Source organism: Macaca nemestrina, chromosome X (genome assembly GCF_043159975.1).
Source record: "Macaca nemestrina isolate mMacNem1 chromosome X, mMacNem.hap1, whole genome shotgun sequence".
Lineage (NCBI taxonomy): Eukaryota > Metazoa > Chordata > Mammalia > Primates > Cercopithecidae > Macaca > Macaca nemestrina.
The window spans coordinates 34936370-34955970 of NC_092145.1; the positions used below are offsets into that span (position 1 = coordinate 34936370).

The window sequence follows — 19601 nt, forward strand, 5'->3', positions numbered from 1 at the left end:
CTCAGAGAAGTTTGTTATTACCGATCATCTGAAGCCTTCTTCTCTCAACTTGTCAAAGTCATTCTCTGTCCAGCTTTGTTCCGTTGCTGGTGAGGAGCTGCGTTCCTTTGGAGGAGAAGAGAAGCTCTGATCTTTAGAGTTTTCAGCTTTTCTCCTCTGGTTTCTCCCTGTCTTTGTGGTTTTAACTACCTTTGGTCTTTGATGATGGTGACGTACAGTTGGGGTTTTGGTGTGGATATCCTTTCTGTTTGTTAGTTTTCCTTCTAACAGTCAGGACCCTGAGCTGCAGGTCTGTTGGAGTTTGCTGGAGGTCCACTCCAGACCCTGTTTGCCTGGGTATCACCAGCGGAGGCTGCAGAACCACAAATATTGCAGAACGGCAAATGTTGCTGCCTGATCTTTCCTCTGGAAGCTTTGTCTCAGAGGGGCACCCAGTTGTATGAGGTGTCAGTCAGCCCCTACTGGGAGATGTCTCCCAGTTAGGCTATTCGGAGGTTAGGAACCCACTTGAGGAGGCAGTCTGTCCATTCTCAGATCTCAAACTCCGTGCTGGGAGAAGCACTACTCTCTTTAAAGCTGTCAGACAGGGACATTTAAGTCTGCAGAAGTTTCTGCTGTCTTTTGTTAAGCTGTGCCCTGCCCCCAGAATTGGAGTCTACAGAGGCAGGCAGGCCTCCTTGAGCTGCGGTGGGCTCCACCCAGTTCAAGCTTCCTGGCCACTTTGTTTACCTACTCAAGCCTCAGCAATGGCAGATGCCCCTTCCCCAGCCTTGCTGCCGCCTTGCAGTTCGATCTCAGACTGCTGTGCTAGCAGTGAGTGAGAATCCATGGGCGTGGGACCCTCTGAGCCAGGCACAGGATATAATCTCCTGGTGTGCCATTTGCTAAGATCGTTGGAAAAGCACAGTATTAGGGTGGGAGTGTCCTAATTCTCCAGGTACCATCTGTCATGGCCTCCCTTGTCTAGGAAAGGGAATTTCCTGATCCTTTGCACTTCCTGGCTGAGGTGATGCTCCACCCTGCTCACACTCCATGGGCTGCACCCACTGTCTGACAAGCCCCAGTGAGATGAACCTGGTACCTCAGTTGGAAATGCAGAAATCACCTGTCTTCTGCATCAGTCACACTGGGAGCTGTAGACTGGAGCTGCTCCTATTCAGCCATCTTGGAACTGGGTCCATGCTAGAACTTTAAACAAGCCATTGAGAAGGAACTAGAATAATCAGAGACGGTTGTCTAAAAAAGATGGGTCTTTGGCTGGACCTGACCGCATCGACCAGACTCAATGTGCAGTGGGAACTGGGGAAGAGAGATTCCAGGAAGAAGGATGGAAATAGAAATAACACCTTGATAAGTCTAGAAAAGAAGTTTGCCTTGGAAAACAAAGGGCTCTAACTGCCTCTTAGGCACAATTATCAATGTGGCCCCAGTCTTTTTTTGATGTCCACTTTGAAGGAAAAGATAGCTAATGGTTAAGCAGCTCTGCTCAGGTTAGGGGAGGGGGGTAAGGAGAGAACTACGATGAAAAGGAACACCTCTCTCCACATGTAGATCTGGCAGATTTCCCTCATACCAGGTCACAAGCTAGACTGTATAAGGGTTATTGAAACCACTGTTTTCCCCTCAATCCAACATTCTCACTCTTACTGGATGACCATACTTAATCTCTCAACTATAAAAAGCAGGTAGCACCTCCTGCCACACTTACTAAATCAGTTAAGATTAAGGTTGGCTGCATTTAACAACAAAAAGTTATAATAACAACAGTGTCTTAAACAAAATGGAAGTTTCTTTTTTTCTCATGAAAAGAAGTCTGGAGATAGATACAGAGTCCAGAATTGTTGTGGCACCTCCACAGCCATCAGTCGTCAGAGGCCTAAGCTCTATCTTGCTCTTCCTTCTTAGCTTGTTGCCTCATCTTGTGGCTAAGATGACTATTCAAGCTTCAACCCCATTTCATCTATGATTAAGCACAAAGGATCAGATGGACTTCCCCTTCCCCTAGGTATCCCACACAACACTTTCATCTTGTTGGCCAAAATAAAAATAATAGAGTTTCCATAGCATTTACTATGTGCTAGGCTCTGCTCTGAAAGCTTTACAAATATAAACTCATTTATTTTTCAGAGAAACTCAATACAACAGGTACAATTATTATATAATTTTACAGATGCAGAAACGAAGGCATAGAGAATTTACAGCTAGTAAAGGATGAAGCAGAGATTTGAATGCAACCTACATAGCCTGATTCCAGAATATGTGTACCTAACCACAATGCTATACTGCCAAAACAAGCTAGACATCACCTAGCTTCATAGAGAACTAGTAGTCTAGTCTTTTTATTGGGTAGCAATTAACTCAGCAAAATATTGAGGGTTTTTATTGGGGAAGAAAGAGGAAACTGGTGTGAAAAAGCAAAGCAGCCTCTACTATACCTATATCAAAGGTTCATCAAGATACTGTTTGTGAGAGCACTGTGAAATACAGTAAAAAGCAGTATATGTGGGGGCGCGGTGGCTCATGCCTGTAATACCAGCACCTTGGGAGGCTGAGGCAGGCAGATCATGAGGTCAGGAGTTCAAGACCAGCCTGGCCAACATGGTGAAACCCCATCTCTACTAAAAACACAGAAATTGGCCAGGCATGGTGGCTCACGCCTGTAATCCCAGCACTTTGGGAGGCCCGGGGGGGGTGGATCACAAGGTCAAGAGATCGAGACCATCCTGGCCAACATGGTGAAACCCCGTCTCTACTAAAAAAAAGTACAAAACACTAGCCGGGCGAGGTGGCGGGTGCCTGTAGTCCCAGCTACTTGGGAGGCTGAGGCAGGAGAATGGCATGAACCCGGGAGGCGGAGCTTGCAGTGAGCTGAGATCCGGCCACTGCACTCCAGCCTGGGCGACAGAGCAAGACTCCGTCTCAAAAAAAAAAAAAAAAAAAAAAAAAAAAAAAAAAAAAACACAAAAATTGGCCAGGTGCGGTGGCTTACACCTGTAATCCCAGCATTTTGGGAGGCCAAGGAGGGTGGATCACAAGGTCAAGAGATCATAACCATCCTGGCTAACATGGTGAAATCCCATCTCTTAAAGGAAAAAAAAAGCAATATACATATAATGCTGGTAGAGCAAGTCACTACTCTGTCCGTCCCCAGAAAAGTATTCGATAATCCAATCCTCTGGAAATTCTGAGACATTTTCTCCTGAATTGGGCTAGAGAAACTCTACCAGATCAGGGTTGGGAGTGGCAAATGCTATTGTTCTGTCTCTCCAATGTAAGAATGTAAGAGTGGTGTTTGGTAGGAATCCCTTGGAAAATCCCCTTCAAGAGGAATGTATGCCTTTCCAAACAAAAACCATGTTACAAAGAAACTCTCTCATCACCAGACTGTTCCCCTAGAGTAGTTAAAGCCTTAGACATAAAGCTAGCTGACGCAAGCCGACCGCATGACAAAAAAAAAAATTATTGTTTTGGATTCAACCAACTACCAATTGAAAATATTTATTTTTTTAAAATTTCTAGTGGCCAAATTTTATTTATGTATTTTTAATTCCTTTTCTTTTTGTATTTCTAAATTTATTTTCTATTTCAATAGGTTTTTAAGGAACAGGTGGTGTTTGGTTACATGAATAAGTTCTTCAGTGGTGATTTCTGAGATTTTGGTGCACCCATCACCCAAGCAGTGTAAACTCTATCCAATGTGTAGTCTGTTATCATTCACCCCTATCCCTCCCTTTCCCCCAAGTCCCCAAAGTCCAATGTATCATTCTTATGCTTTTGTGTGTGGAAAACAGTGTGGAGATTCCATAAAGAACTAAAAGTAGATCTACCATTTGATCCAGCAATCCCACTACTAGGTATCTACCCAGAGGAAAAGAAGTCATTATATGAAAAAAATACTTGCACACACATGTTTATAGCAGCACAATTTTCAATTGCAAAAATATGGAACCAGCCCAAATGCCCATCGATCAATGAGTGGACAAAGAAAACGTCGTGGCCGGGCACAGTGGCTCACGCCTGTAATCCCAGCATTTTGGGAGGCTGGGACTGGCAGATCACGAGGTCAGGAGTTTGAGATCAGCCTGACCAACATGGTGAAACCCTGTCTCTACTAAAAATACAAAAATTAGCCGGGTGTGGTGGCACGCGCCTGTAATTCCACTACTCAGGAGGCTGAGGCAGGAGAATCGCTTGAATCCAGGAGGCAGAAGTTGCAGTGAGCCGAGATCATGCCACTGCACTCCAGCCTGGGCAACAGAGCAAGACTCCATTAAAAAAAAAAAACAGAAAGAAAAGAAAAGAAAAGAAAAAAATGTGGTATATAGATCTACCAAGTAATACTACTCAGTCATAAAAAGGAACAAAATAATGGCATTCACAGCAACTGAATGGAATTAAAAACTATTATTCTAAGTGAAGTAACTCAGAAATGGAAAACTAAACATCATATGTTTTCACTTCTAAGTGGGAGCTAAGCAGCTTAATGAATTTAGATAGACTATCAGTGAGGGTTCTCCAAAGAAACAGAACCAACAGGACATATGTATATGTACATTAAGAGATTTATTTTAAGGAATTGGCTCACATAACTGTGGAGGCTGGCAGGTCCAAAATCTACAGGGAAGGCATGCAGAATTTCTGTGTCACAGTCTTGAAGCTGAATGCCTTCCTCTTGAGGAAACCTCTGCTTCTGCTAATAAGACGTTGAACTGATTGGATGAGGCTGGCCCACACTGTGGAGGGTAATCGGCTTTATTTAAAGTCAACTGATTATAGCCATTACTTACATCTACAAAATACCTTCACAGCAACATGTAAACTGGTATTTGACCAAACAGCTGAACAAATACCGAGTTGACACATAAAATTGACCATCACAGGTACCAATGCTATGTGGAAAAGAAAACTGTCTAGTCACTTTTCAGCAATTTGTCTTTTTAAAAGGACAAGAGAATTTTGCATGAGGTACCTAGTCCCTGAATGCCTCAGCAGCCCTGTCCCTAAAATATCTGGTCATGCCCTCCATACCATCAGTCCTCCAGGCTACTGCTGTTGGGCTACTCCCAGGGCACATCTATTTGGTCTATAATAGCAGTTGTGGGGAATATTGGGCAGAAGTTGAACTTTCTCTAGGATCACCAACCCAACCAGTTCTATTGCTCCTGAATCTGCTAAAACATACTGATAAGAAGTGCTGTCGACTTTATGGACAGAAAAGAAAGATCCAGCTCCTTCTCCTCTATCAAGCTGCCCTAAACTTTGCCTGGAGTGGTGAGAAACTATAACCTTTAACATCCCTCTTTGCCTAGGGAGCCCCCCCTTTCTTATTCATTACATCTCTTGAGGAACTAGAAATGGCCTTAAAGCTTGTTTAGGTTTATATCCATAGTCCGGCAGTCTGCGTCTATGTAAAGATCTGTTCATCTGGAGAAAGTACCTGCCTTACTCTCCTCAGAAACTAGAAAATTAATCTTTCAGCTAGTTTACAAATTTCTTAGGAACACTTGTCCTCCAAAGAAATTTATTCTCAAGCTGGGCACAGTGGCTCATGCCTATAATCCCAACATTTTGGGTGGCTGAGGTGGGTGGATCGCTTCAGTCTAGGAGTTCAAGACCAGCTTGAGCAACATGATGAAACCATATCTTTACTAAAAGTACAAAAATTAGCTGGGTGTGGTGGCATGTGCCTGTGGTCCCAGCTACTCAGAAGGCAGCGGTGGGAGCATCACCTGAGCCTCAGAGGTGGAGGTTGCAGTGAGCCAAGATTGTGCCACAGCACTCCAGCCTAAGTGACAGAGGAAGACAAAGTCTCAAAAAAAAAAGAAAAGAAAAGAAATTTATTCTCAAACCTACTCTGTTTAACAGATAAAGGCAAAGCTTCTGTGATTTCAAATAGAAGTTTCTCCCCCAACCTCTCTGGGCTCCCCATTCATCATGCCCTCTTGGGGGGCCCCTAAGGGAAGCCTCTCAGAACCCCTAGGGCTCTGCCAGAGCATAGTCTAAAAAGCATGATGCAACAGAAAGAATTCTACATATATAACCAGATAGATAGATAGATAGATAGATAGATAGATAGATAGATAGATAGATAGATAGATAGATAGATAGATAGAGAGGGGAAGCAGTATCGTGTTGAAGTAAAACCTTAACACCTTAACTCTGGAAACTTTAACTCCCAGTCATATTTACCATCCTTGGACAGGTACTTAACCTCTTTAGGCCTTGCAAATTGAAATGATAATACTTTCCTTAAATAATTATTGATAAGAGTATATATAATGGAGTACTTTTAAAGTTCTACAAAAGTTAGGTATTATTGACCACGAGGATACTTTGGAAATCAAGGCCATGTCTGTGGGTAATGTGATATCCTTCAACCTGGCCTCAATGGCTACGGAATATTCTGTGGTTACAGCTCATAAACTAAGAGAGGAAGCTGCCCAGCTCAACCACTGTCTCCTGATGCATATGTCTAAAACAAAACCACATAAAGCTCAATAAGCCAGTCTGGGTTAGTTGATCCTCTGGTACTTTTTTTTCCCATTTGAAGAAGCTGGTCAGCTGACAGGGGCTCAATAAGTTGGGGGAAAAACATTATACAGAGTTAAACAGATGACTTTATGGTAGGATTTAACAGAAACTTTACATGAATAATGAATCGCTAAAAGAGCTTTGTAGTGTGCAGCATCACAAACTTATTTAACCACAGAACACGTTTTTAGTAGAATCACATTTTGTGGAACACCTACAGAGCAGAGTTTAGAAAATGCTGCTTCACAGAGAGGCACAGCAGAGGGTGATTTTATTATTACCATTTATTAGAATGTCCTACCATTTCTTCCTATCACATGTCCTTAATCCTAAGAGATCCTGAGAGATCTCCAGAATGCTTCAAAGAGTATCACAGGAGAGCTTCACAAAGTGTCATTTGATCTTTCCCCAACTGAATTTTAATATCAGCTACAACAGTACTAGGCTTTAAATTAAATTCAACTAGACTTGAAATGTTTCCATTAAGAATCAAGCAAATAAATGGAAATTCAGGAACCAAGAAGTAACTAAGAGGCTTCTTGGCAAAAGGCATCTTTTAGAATAACTACATTATGTTTCCTTCCAACAGTAGTACCTGAGCTTGGCATGAACCTAGCCATGGAGCTTTTTTGGAAACAAAGCCTTTGTCTTCTACACATGTCATCTAGCTTTCTAAAGAATGCTTTGACACATGCACACATATGTTCATTGCAGCACTATTCACAATAGCAAAGACATGGAATCAACCTAAATCCCCATCAATGGTAGACTGAAGAAAATGTGGTACATATACACCATGGGATAATATGCAGTCATAGAAAATAATGAGATCATGTCCTTTGCAAGGACATACATAGAGCTGGAGGCCATTATCCCTAGCAAACTAAAACAGGACCAGAAAACCAAATACCACATGTTCTCACTTATAAGTGGCAGCTAAATTATGCGAATACATGGACACATAGAGGGGAACAACACACACTTTGGCCTATCAGAGGGTGGAGGGCAGGAGGAGGGAAAAGATCAGGCAAAATAACTAATGGGTACTAGGCTTAATACCTGAGTGACAAAATAATCTGTACAACAAACCTGTGTAACATTAGTTTACCTATGTAACAAACCGCCACAGGTACCCCTGAACTTAAAATAAAAGCCAAATTAAAAAAAAAAAAAAAAAAAGAATGCTAAGCTTAGCCAAACAATCAGGGATTTTCAACTGGGCTATTATAGAAGTGTGTGGAACTTTTTCTTTTCAAATTATTTTGCACATTTAGACACACCAACACTCCAGCACCATACCTTACTTGTGTGAAATTGAAATCCTACGAAGGGGTTACCCAGAACACTGAGCAACCCAATCATGGCGGTGCGCTGGTGTTTGTAGCAGCCTGCAAGCAAATACCAAACATTTGTCAGTCCATCGAAATTTGTACCAGACTATCATCCCAACACATTCATGAAAATGATCACCAGAGGTCTTATATCTGACAATTCCGTCCTTAACTTGTAAAAATGCACAATGATTGCCCCATGGCGGTTATTTTACTGTGAATGATCCTCAAACTTGAAAGTGTACCAGAATCACCTGGAGGCCTTTTTGCATACAAATTGCTGGACCCCATCCTCAGTGTTTTTGATTCAGTGTCTGCATGGTACTGGTACCAGCATGGTAATAATCTTCTTCTCACCCTTGACAGAGATAGTCTGTGGACCGCACTTCATTACATTGTCATCTTAAACATTTCGATCAACTGCCACAAAGTAAACACTGGTACCTAGGCTGATTTAGACCCAACACATAAGCTTTTTTTAAAATGTGGAAAACTAAGAGAAGAAGGGTTATAATACAATTCACCTGCAGGCTCATTTTCTAACAGTGATATAATTATTTCATTAGGAAAATGTATTGTTAATTAATAATTTATCAAGAAAATAAAAAATAGTTTGTTTAACCTTTTTAATTACATGGAACTCATTACTTAGTGAGAGTGAAAACTAAAAGAAATAGAAAGTTCTAAGTGCAAAGCAAATATCTTTGACTTTATTGAAATGTTACAATAAGCTATATTTATATTAACACTTTCTTCTCTGGCTGTGGTTTTTTTCAAAAAAAAAATAAATGAACACTTTCTTTCCTTCCTCTCTTCTTTTCTCCTTCCCTTCCTCCCTTCCTTTATTTCAGAAAAGACATCTGAAAGAAGATCATTTTCTTTCTTATTTGCTTCCAGGATCTTTTCTGGGTATTTGGCCCTGCCATTTGAGACCAGAAACTGTCATCCCTTTATTATTTCACTCAATAAATATCTAGTGAACATCAACAATGAGCCTGACACATCACTAGGTATTAGAGATGATGTAGTAATTGAGAAAGACAAATTCCTTGCCTTCGTGAAGCTTACATTCCAGTGGGAGAGACATAGAAATAACAAAGCAATTACAAAATAGAGAGGAAGTACAGAATAAAATAAGCATATGAAAGGGGAACATAACCAAGATTTAAAAGTGAGGGTAGATAGTTGGGGCAATCAAGTTTTTCCAAAGAAAGTGCCACCCAAAATGAATCCTGAACAATGAAGCAAAGCTGAGGGAACAACAGAAAGAACAGTATTTCTAAGGAATTGAAGTAATTTTAGTATAGCTGGAGTATACCATTTGGTGGCAGGGGTGGGGAGTAGGACAGACAATAAGGAGGAAATGGCAAGTGGCAATACTGAAAAGATGTGCAGTGTTTTCTCAATACCTTCTGTTTCCGTGTGAGTATCATGGAAAAACACAAATCGGGGTGATTACTTTGTTCACAAAGATACCCCAGTAGCCCTGTCTCTGCTGCCTCTCCTCTCCCTTCTTTTGGTGAACTGCTCTTCCTCCTCTCCAGCCCTAAGCATGTGGTCAAAATCGCAGCTGCCATCCTTTTCACATGAGTTTACATCCATGACCATGGTAATTGGCTGAGAAGTGAACACTTGCTCCAAAACTAGCCATGGATAGGACCCCACACGCCTGGCCATAGTGACGACTCTGGTGCTAGTCACATGACTGGAGACAAACCAATCAGAGCTCTTCCCCAGGTTTTCTTGGACTGGAGCTGGCAAGGAAGAACCCCTTCTTCTCTGGTCAAAGTGCCTTGAGGATGTGAGCTCGGAGCTAGCAGCAGCCATGTCTAACACTGTATGGAGAATCCTGCCTTCAACAGAAGAGAATGAAGCCAACACAGAGGGAAAAGTGAAGACAAGAAGAGAAGGTCCTGACAGTTTTTAAGCCTCTAGTTTTAGTCCCTAAGGCCAACGCCAAGGTTGCAGAGGTTACCTTGTACTTCCTAAGGCCCAGCTGTTCTGCGCTTTCTCCAAACCTGTGAGCTCAAGTACCCTTTCTATAGTGTCCAACTGGGTCTCTGTCAAATGCTTGTGTGCACTCTACTTGGCATGTTCCTCTGAACTGTTATTCTCAAAATGGGTCTGTAACAGCTGTAAATTATGTAGCTTATTTTTACCTTGCTCAAGGCTGTTTTTCCATTGCTTTGCCTCATTTCCTTACATCTTTACTCATTTGCTCTCTTCTGAAGATTCTGAAAACAGTAACCAAAACAGAATCAGGCTCACACAGGACTGGAAAGGCCTCCTCACATCTGCCTTGTTTACTTATTGTCCTGGTAGAAACTATTGCTCCATGGGGCCAATTAGCTATTTAAAGGTGAAGGAAAAAATGACTAAAGTGGACCTTTTCAGAGAAACTCTCCACACACTTATAGCCCCTGGCTTAAAGTGCCTCAGCAAGTTTTGGAAAAAAGGAGGTCACAAAGTTAAGGACAAAACAGAGATGCCTAATCGAATCCACTGTTGACTTATATTCAACATGGCAAAAACAGAACTTACTGTCTCTCCCCTAAATTAACTCTCTGTACAGGCGACCTTATTTTTTACTTATCATTCTCCTAGTCATCTAGACCTTGAAATTGTGTGATTTATCTTTTATTTTCCTCTCTCTAACTGTAGCCAGTAAGATACTGACTCTTCCAAATTATTTTCTTTGAGATATGTTTCATATCTAATTTTTCTTCTCCATTCTCACTGCCTGAACCTATATTCTGAATCCATCACTTCCTCCATAACCAATCTCTCCTTTTTTATTTTAAAATATTTAATTAACAAAAATGATATATATTCAAGATGTGCAATGTGATGATTTGATATACATTTACATTGTATAATGATGATCACAAATTAATACATCCATCACCCACACTATACATTAGATTCCCACAACTTATTCATCTTATAACTGAAAGTTTGTACTTTTTTATCAGCATCTCTCCATCTCCCCCACCATCTAGCCCCTGACAACCACCATTCTACTCTCTGTTTCTATGAATTTGACTCTTTTAGATTCCAGATATAAGTGAAATCATACAGTATCTGCCTTTCTGTGACTGGCTTATTTCACTTAGCATAATGTCTTCCAGTTCATCCATATTGTCACAAATGACAACATTTCCTTCTTTTTATGCCTGAATAGTATTCCATTGTGTGTGTGTGTATGTGTGTACACACACATTTTATGTATTCATTCATTTTCTTTATCCATTCATTTATCAGTGGACATTTAGGTTGATTCTATATCTTGACTATTGTGACTAATGCTGCAGTGAACATGGGGTTGCAGATATCTTTATGACATACTTATTTTATTTTAGGGGACACATACTCAGAAGTAGAATTGCTGGATCATATGGTAGTTCTATTTTTAATGTTTTGAGGAACTCTATACTGCTTTTCATAATGACTGCATTAATTTCTATTCCTACCAACAGTGTGCAAGCATTCCCTTTTCTCTACATCCTTGCCAACACTATTATCTCTTGTCTTTTTGATAATAGCCATTGTAACAGGTGTGAGGTAGTATTGCAGTTTCAATTTGCATTTTCCTGATGATTAGTGATGTTGTGCACCTTTTCATATATGCCTGTTGGCTATTTATGTGCATGACCAATATTTTATATGTTTCTCTGATGTTACTTCCTCACATCCACATCCCCAGCCACAGTGAAAGACCAAGGATAGGCTTCTGACCCAAGGGCCACCAATCTACATTCTGGCCAGTGATCTAAAACAGAGCCAGGTATAAAAATATAAACTAGGACAATCAGATTCTCTCTCAGGAATTTGCCCTAAAAATATGAGGGGGGTGGGGGGGGAAAGAGAGAGAGAAACAGGGAGAAAGGGAGAGAGAGAAAGGGAGAGAAATGAAAGAAGGAGGAGCTGAAGCTGAAAGAATACCTAGAGAGGAATATGAAAAAGAGTCAGAAATATAAGGGAAAAGATAGAAACCTGAAGGCTTGATAGGTCATGCAAACCAAAATTATAAGGGAGCAGGAACAATGAATTAAATAGGAATTAGGAACTATCCAAAAGCTAACCTGAGCAGAAGAAAACACTTAAGGCAGTCAGTAGTGAGGGGGAAATACAGCTGAGCCATGTTAATGACAGAATTCTAGGGTGAAAAGTCTTACAACCCTGCTGAGGTCCCTGAAGCTGCCGTGAAGCCAAGTGCGATTCCCATGAGGTCCCACCGCACTCTAATTTCTGACTTTGCTTCCCCTGAAACCATTTTCTTTCTTATTGCTCTTTAACAATACCCCACCACCGCTTGACTTGAGATGACTCAAAAGTGTTTCTATCACTTGCAAACAAAAGAGCCTAATAAAAACAGTTCAAATCAAATATCATCTGGCTTCTGAGATGTTCGTTACCTGGCCTCACCATGCCTTTACAGCCTTTCAGTCCTACAGCCCCTCAATGAGAACAACCCACTTCAGAATATCAACTTTGCTAAACCATCACTGCCTATTCTCTGTGTATATACATGGCAGTCAGTTTCTGTCTCCATACCTTTGCTGGCACTTCTGCCACATATCCCCTTACTTCACCCCACCAAGTTCTAGTCACCCTTTAAGCCCTGCATCCTCTTGGAAGACTTTCCTAGCTTTGCCATCCCGACATTACTTCTCCCTGCTCTTACCCTCGAATCCCTATAGACTAAATCACGCAATCTAGCACCTCATTCTGTGTAATCTACCATCTCATTCTATGCTGCCTTGCTTTTCTCTATTCATGCCAGGTTTTCTATCTCCTCAACTGGTTCTTGAACTCATGAATTGCAGGAATATATTTCATATTGTTTTCAAGTACCCCACTGTATCATTATTATTATTCATATTATTAGCAAATATTATCAAATATTTGTTGTTCGAATGGTATCGACATGGAGCACAAACAATCCAACAGGCATATCATAGAACCTCATTACTGCAAAACAATCATTAATGAGAAAACTACACTAATAGGGCCCATGCTAAGCGTGGTCATTGAGGTGCTATCCTAAGAGAAGGGCTCAGCTCAAAGGAAGACTCCCCTCAGACCTTTGGGCCTTGTGAAAGAACCACTTTTTATTTCCTCCAGCAGGGGAGAGAGAAAAGGAAAGTCCTGAGACCTGGGAATGTCACCTAACTGCTTGGTATAATGACAGAACTCACAGCCTACTCCAGGAAAAGCATAAAATCCTGACCTCAGCCTTCTTTGGAAACAAGTACCTCAAGGCATAAGCCAGGGAAATGTCAATCTTCCTCCCCTTCATCCTGGCAGCTTAGGTTCTGGTTGCCCCTCCCGGGAGAAATGCTCTGGTCCCTCCTCTGAGGACAGCTCTCTTTCTAGGCCAAACCCAAGTCACCTTTGAGAAAAGCCACCATTCAATGTGGGACTTTTAAATATCAAGAGATGCCAAACAGTGCAGAAATTAAGAACTTTCTCTTAGAGCACTTCCATGCAAGAGGAAAATATGGCTCTACCCAGTGTCATTTCCAAAATTGATAAGGGACCCATACATCAGCAGTGCTATTTTGACACTCCATTATGAGTCATAAAATTTCTATTCAACACCCACTTTCTGAGCCCAGGGTATTATTTATTCCAAGGAATTGGTAAGAGGTCTCAACTAAGTGCAGGATAATCTGCTTCTGAAAATCACAGTTAAGAAAAGGGCAAGTTTCTTGTCATCCTCAGAAACTAATATGCAAAAAATAAATCTGACTAAGAACATGTGGGTGGGAAGGTACATGGGAAAGAGGATTTAAGAAAAACTTCACCCATCTTACCCACTCAAAAGCTATTGCTATGCTGCGCCTTTATTTCTTGGTTTCCTGTTTTTGCTTACAGTAGATAAAACTTGATGGCAATGATCTTAATCTTCTCTGTCAGCCTTCCAAGCTCATGATGGGGAGGGGAAGGGCAGAGATTGTTCTTGTCTTCAGGTGGGAAACCAAAGTTCAAGAAAATGGACTCCAGCAGCAGATAGAAAATGCAGATAGTCCCCAGAGGCTGCTGTGCATACATCTGGAATACCTCCAGATCTGGGACAGAGGAGGAATGCTGATAAGAAATCCAGTTGAAAAGAGAACACATGGACATAGTGAGGGAAACAACACACACTGGGGCATGTTGGGGGAGGGCAGGGTGGGGAGAGCATGAGAATAAATAGCTAATGCATGTGGGGCTTAATACCTAGGTGATGGGTTGACAGGTGTAGCAAACCACCATGGCACATATACACCTATGTAACAAACCTGCACATCCTGTACATGTACCCCAGAACTTAAAGTAAAATCAAAAACAAAAAAAGAAATCTGGTTGAATATCTGAGAATGTTCCCTGACCTCATGAATCAGTAGATGAAAGATGCCAATAAACTTACAGGGGATTTTTCATTTACTTGGCTAGCCAAGGGTTTGAAATTCTAATATTAAGAATTCAGTCATTTCATTTATCCTTTCCTATATTTGTTTCTCTTTTTCTGGAGTCTTCTTAAAAGGGCAACTACTCATAGGAGGGATTATATACACTCACTAACATTTTAGTGTGATTTAATCTGTCCAATTTTTTCACTGCGTGTATATGAAGAAGAAAGGAGGAGAGAATGCATGCAAAAAAGTCATGCTTTCCTACATCCTAAAAATGGATTCACAATCATCTCTGCCAACTCATGAACATCAGAACGGGTGTCACAGGCTATAAAAACCTCCATTTCAGACAATTTCTTCTGTCTTTTGGTCAAGGTGCCTGAAAGCTATTGAGTCCTTATATGTTTGGGGGACAGTTCATTAAAAAAAGTCTAATTAAGAAGTCCTCACAGTGCTACCTCCTCCCCGTCCAAAACCTACCACTATACCCCTTAGCAAAGATTATCTGAGCCTCCATGGCTTTAGTTGTATTCCCTCAGCCTAGAATGCTAAGTCCCTACTCTGCCTCAGTAATAGCTGCTCCTTTTGCCTAGAAAGCTATTCCTTCTCATCTTTACATAAATAACACACTCCTTTCTCAGACAGGCCTTTCTTATCTAACGCATGTCTGCTCTAGCACATTGACAATGCATTTTCTTTATAATCTTTGTCAGCACCTGGTTTCATCTCATCATATTTGTCTCTTTTACTTGTTTAATGTTTTTGCCCCTCCATACCACCAACTAGAATTTCATGAGGGCAAGAATTGTATCTGTTTCATTCACAGATGAGTCTAGAACAGTGCCTAGTCCATAAGAGACCATACATATTTGTTGAATAAATGACTGGGTAGATGAATGACTGAGTCCCTACACTCCACCCCAACCATAACTGAATGCCCCATTATTACATTTTTTAAAATATTGCTCAAGAGGGCCATTCCCAGCAAGACTCACCACTAACCCATTCATTCATAGTAGAAGGAGCAAGCATCCTGGTGATTCTTCATACCAAGCTCCCCTGTTCTAAGTACTGTCTGCCTGGGCATGACTTCCAAGGGAGCAGAGCTAGAGTAAATTCTACTTACTTTCAACAGCCCCAAATGCAGTATCTAACAGAAAGAGGAAATACTACATCATAGTAGCTCACAGAAAGAGAAAATCCTACATCATAGTACTGGTACTGACCCAATAATGTAACCATGGTGGTGTGGTGTTTTATCACAGCACTGGTTTTGGCCTCACTGTGCTGGGTTAAATTCTTTCAATATGTAGTTTTATGAAATCTGCTAGTACTAAGGACATAGTCAGGAAGATCTGGGGCAGAAAGCCAGGATCCAGAAAGCCAGCAATATGTTAAAGTAAGGGCTTAGACTAGGCAATAGGTTAGTACCTAGGCAAGGAGGTTGCCAGGGATCAAGAAGCACATGTGAACCCAAGCTCAAGGCAAGAAGGTGAAAAGCTATAGGCTCTCAGTCTTCACAACCCAAATCAATCTGGTACTCTAAGATATTCTAAGGTACACTAAGGATTCCCTAACGAAGGGTAAGGAAAGGCCTCTGGTCAAAAGACATATATATATATATATATATATATATATATATATTCAGAATTCTGAAGACCTGCAGAAACCAAATAGGACAAAGTGAGAAAAGGAAAAAAACTGGAAGTGCTAGGCTCATAGAGACCCAGATTTAAAGACCAATTCCTGTCCTGATCAGGAAGTTTCTTAGATGTTTCTTGTGATGAAAGAACCCTGTATGAGAAAGCAAGGAAGTGAATCAGCCAAACTTGAGTAGGAAGGATAAGGAACAGGGTGAACAATAAGAATAACAGCAAATTCTATAAATAGTTTTGTTGAAAATAGGTAAGCTCTGAGTCTAGAGAAGCAGGCGTGTTGGGGGGCAGGTGTGGGGGGGATTGTCAGAAGTCTTCAGCATGTAGAAACCAAAGGTACTATCAGTCAACACATGACTAGGTACCAAAGAAGGAATGGCATTGTAGGAAACTGGCTCTGCCATGGAACCCTGATGACCTCGCCACACATCCACATAGAGCACGCAGGCAAAGGCTGAACCACAGACTGAGTCTTGGTGGAATGCGTTGTGCTATTTCTGGAACATTAGAGGACTAGAAGCCTATAAGGAGCTGCTACAAGGCAGTCTCTCACTTGCTTCCCTCCCTCTCCTCAGGGGAGCTGCAATGAGATCGTTTCTCATCACCTCCCTGATTCTGATGAGGTATGGAGTTTTCTGCTATGCCCCCTTAGAACATAAAACCACTTTTATGTATAATACATAAATGTACATTTAAATTTATAAAATATAAATTTTATATAAATATAAAATACAAATAAAAGTTATAAATATAAATTTATATAACTATATATTATGGTAAATATAAAGCTACAGAACATAAAACTGCTTGGAGGCAACCTGGAATAAGCTCCTCAGCAATGGGGTGTCCCACAATGGGCAATGCAGTCATCCAGCCTCTTTTCTTTCCATGGCATCCTTTGTAGTGTATGGGACAAGGATCACAGGGATCTGGCACTTTAAGGCCTATTCTGCTTTCAGCTGTCTATGTAAATAATAAACTGTCTAAATCTAAAAGTGGTTTATTGTATCTTTACCAGTCAGATCAATCAAGCCTTTGCCTTGACCTTGTATTGTATGTGTGAGATTGACAGGCTTTGGACAGAAAGAGAGACAACCTTCTCATTTGTACCATGACGTTTACTGTGAAGGAATTTCCTGCTGGGAAGTTTGGGCTAAAATATTCAGATATGTGTTAATCCCCCCTGAAGAAATCCCAACACAGTCCAAACCCACTACTGAAACCGAACTTAGCTCCATGCTGACACACAGCTACTTTGAAGCTATTGGCCATTTGCTACAGGGAGACAGGGCATTCCAACAATGCAGTCTCACAGGGCCCACAGCCATTGTCCCTATAGAATCACAAAAAGTCATGTCCAACTCTCACTTCAGGCAAGTCTCCACTTTATTCATCTCAACCCAAGGCCAACTTGCAAAGATTTATAGAAAAGATCCACTATGTTCTCTGTCTACTACTTCAATCTTTGATCTACTGGACATTCTTACTTAAGTCTCATGATTCTCACACTGTAGTGATGGCCAGCAAAATCCTTCTGTGTCCCTACAAAGGCAAGGAGCCCAGTACTGAACACCCACAGAGTGGTTGTCATGTATAGCACAGTCCTGGACCTCAGGAATTTATATTCCAAGGAGAATGTCAAACTGAAACACAAAAACAAACATTTAACTATACAATATATGGTGCTATGTAATTTTTTTAAAAAGCACAAACCACGGGTTATAGAAGTGAAGAAGGGAAGGGAGTATTTGCTTCCAACTATGGGGATTAAGGATGACATCATAGTGGACATGTCATTTGAACTGGGCCTAGAAAAAATAGATAAAACGTCAATAATCAGAGAAGAGAGGATAATTGAGTAAACAGAAACAAGCAGAAAATACAAAAAGACCCTAGAATAAAAGTAAATCTAGGAACAGTGGAGATTTTTTTTTTAATTCTAATTATTTTCTTCAGACTAGTTTGAAATGATCTTTGCATCTATGAAATATCGACAAGATGGGCTGGGTGCGGTGACTCACGCCTGTAATCCCAGCACTTTGGGAGGCCAAGGCGGGTGGATGGCCTGAGGTCCGGAGTTCGAGATCAGCCTGGCCAACATAGTGAAATCCTATCTCTACTAAAAATACAAAAACTTATCTGGGTGTGGTGGCAGGCGGCTGTAATCCCAGCTACTCTGAAGGCTGAGGCAGGAGAATTGCTTGAACCCGGGAGGCAGAGGTTGCAGTGAGCTGAGGTCACACCATTGCACTCCAGCCGGGACAACAAGAGCAAAATTCTGTCTCAAAAAAAATAAAATAAAATATGGACAAGATATTACAAGCAAAAAATAGAGAACAAGAAAAATCTTTGGAATTTAAAATATAATTGCCAAAACAAGAAGGAATGGATAGTGAGTAAATGTAAATGAATATAAGGATAACCTAGTCATTCAAAATATTGAACAGTTAAAGGGAGGAGAGTGAGATGAGAGCAGGCAGGCAACAAGTAGAATAGTAATAACAATACAATTAACAGTAGCAGCTATAGATTACTTCGCTCCTACAAAGTGATAGCTGCCTTACATATAGTACTTCATTTAATAATCACAAAACACAGCAAGGTAGGTATTGCTAGTAATCTATTGTACCAAATGGTGACTATAATAAATAATGACAGATTGTATACTTCAAAATTTCTAAAAAAGTAGGTTTTAAATGTCTTCACCACAAAAAATGTATATGAGGTGACTGATTTGTTAATTGGCATGATTTAATCATTTCACAATATTAACATGTATAAAAATATCACATTGTGTCCTATATATAATATATACAATTGTTATTTTTTCATTTAAAATAAAACAACAAATAATAACAAAGAAACTGAGGCTCAGAGAAATAAAGGATCTTGCCTAATGTCAGACAGGTAGCAAGTGGCTAAGGTATGTTGGCCTCCAAAACTATTGTTCTTAACTACCTCACTTGCAGGAAAGCAGAGGGGAAGCAACAAGGTAAGGAAGAGGTTGAAGGTGTCAGACCAAAAGGTCCAGACCTTCAACCTCTTTATGTATAGAAACAAGGTCCTTGGCCAGGCGTGGTGGCTCATGCCTGTAATCCCAGCACTTTGGGAGGCCAAGGTGGGTGGATCATGAGGTGAGGAGTTCAAGACCAGCCTGACCAACATGGTGAAACCCCATCTTTACTAAAAATACAAAAATTAGCCAGGTGTGGTTGTGTGCACCTGTAATCTCAGCTATTCAGGAGGCTGAGGCAGGAGAATCGCTTGAACCTGGGAGGTGGAGGGTGCAGTGAGCCAAGATCGTGTCACTGCACTCCAGCCTGGGTGACAGAGTGAGACTCCATCTCAAAAAAAAAAAAAAAAAAAGTGTCCTTCAGGAGTTGAGGAGGGATAAGTTCTCTGGAATGAGTTGGGAAGTGGCAAGGTGATAGAAAATCAGCTTTCCGGGAAATGGGGGACGTTTCTTCCTCCAAGACTATGAACACTGCCGACAGAGGACCCAGGGAGGTTGAGACACAGTGAAGCAGTAGCAGACATGCACCAAATGCAAGAGGACTTTGAAACCAATGCCAGCTCTGCCTCCAAGAACAAGCAACTTATGTCTGATGACTCATTTCCCAGGACAAGGCCAGCTCTTGGCCAGCAGCCACTAAGAATGCTGCAGCAAGGCACTACTCCACACTGGT

At 41.0% G+C, this 19601-nt stretch overlaps 1 long non-coding RNA gene across 1 annotated transcript; it reads right to left on the reverse strand.

Annotated features, from left to right (window-relative positions):
• Positions 1-4637: 4637 nt before the first annotated feature.
• LOC139360622 (uncharacterized) lies at positions 4638-10096 on the reverse strand. Its single transcript, XR_011618124.1, has 3 exons — positions 10022-10096; positions 7831-7919; positions 4638-4733 (listed from the first exon to the last, which is right to left on the reverse strand). It is a non-coding gene; the product is annotated as an uncharacterized lncRNA (long non-coding RNA).
• Between the last annotated feature and the right edge of the window lie 9505 nt (positions 10097-19601).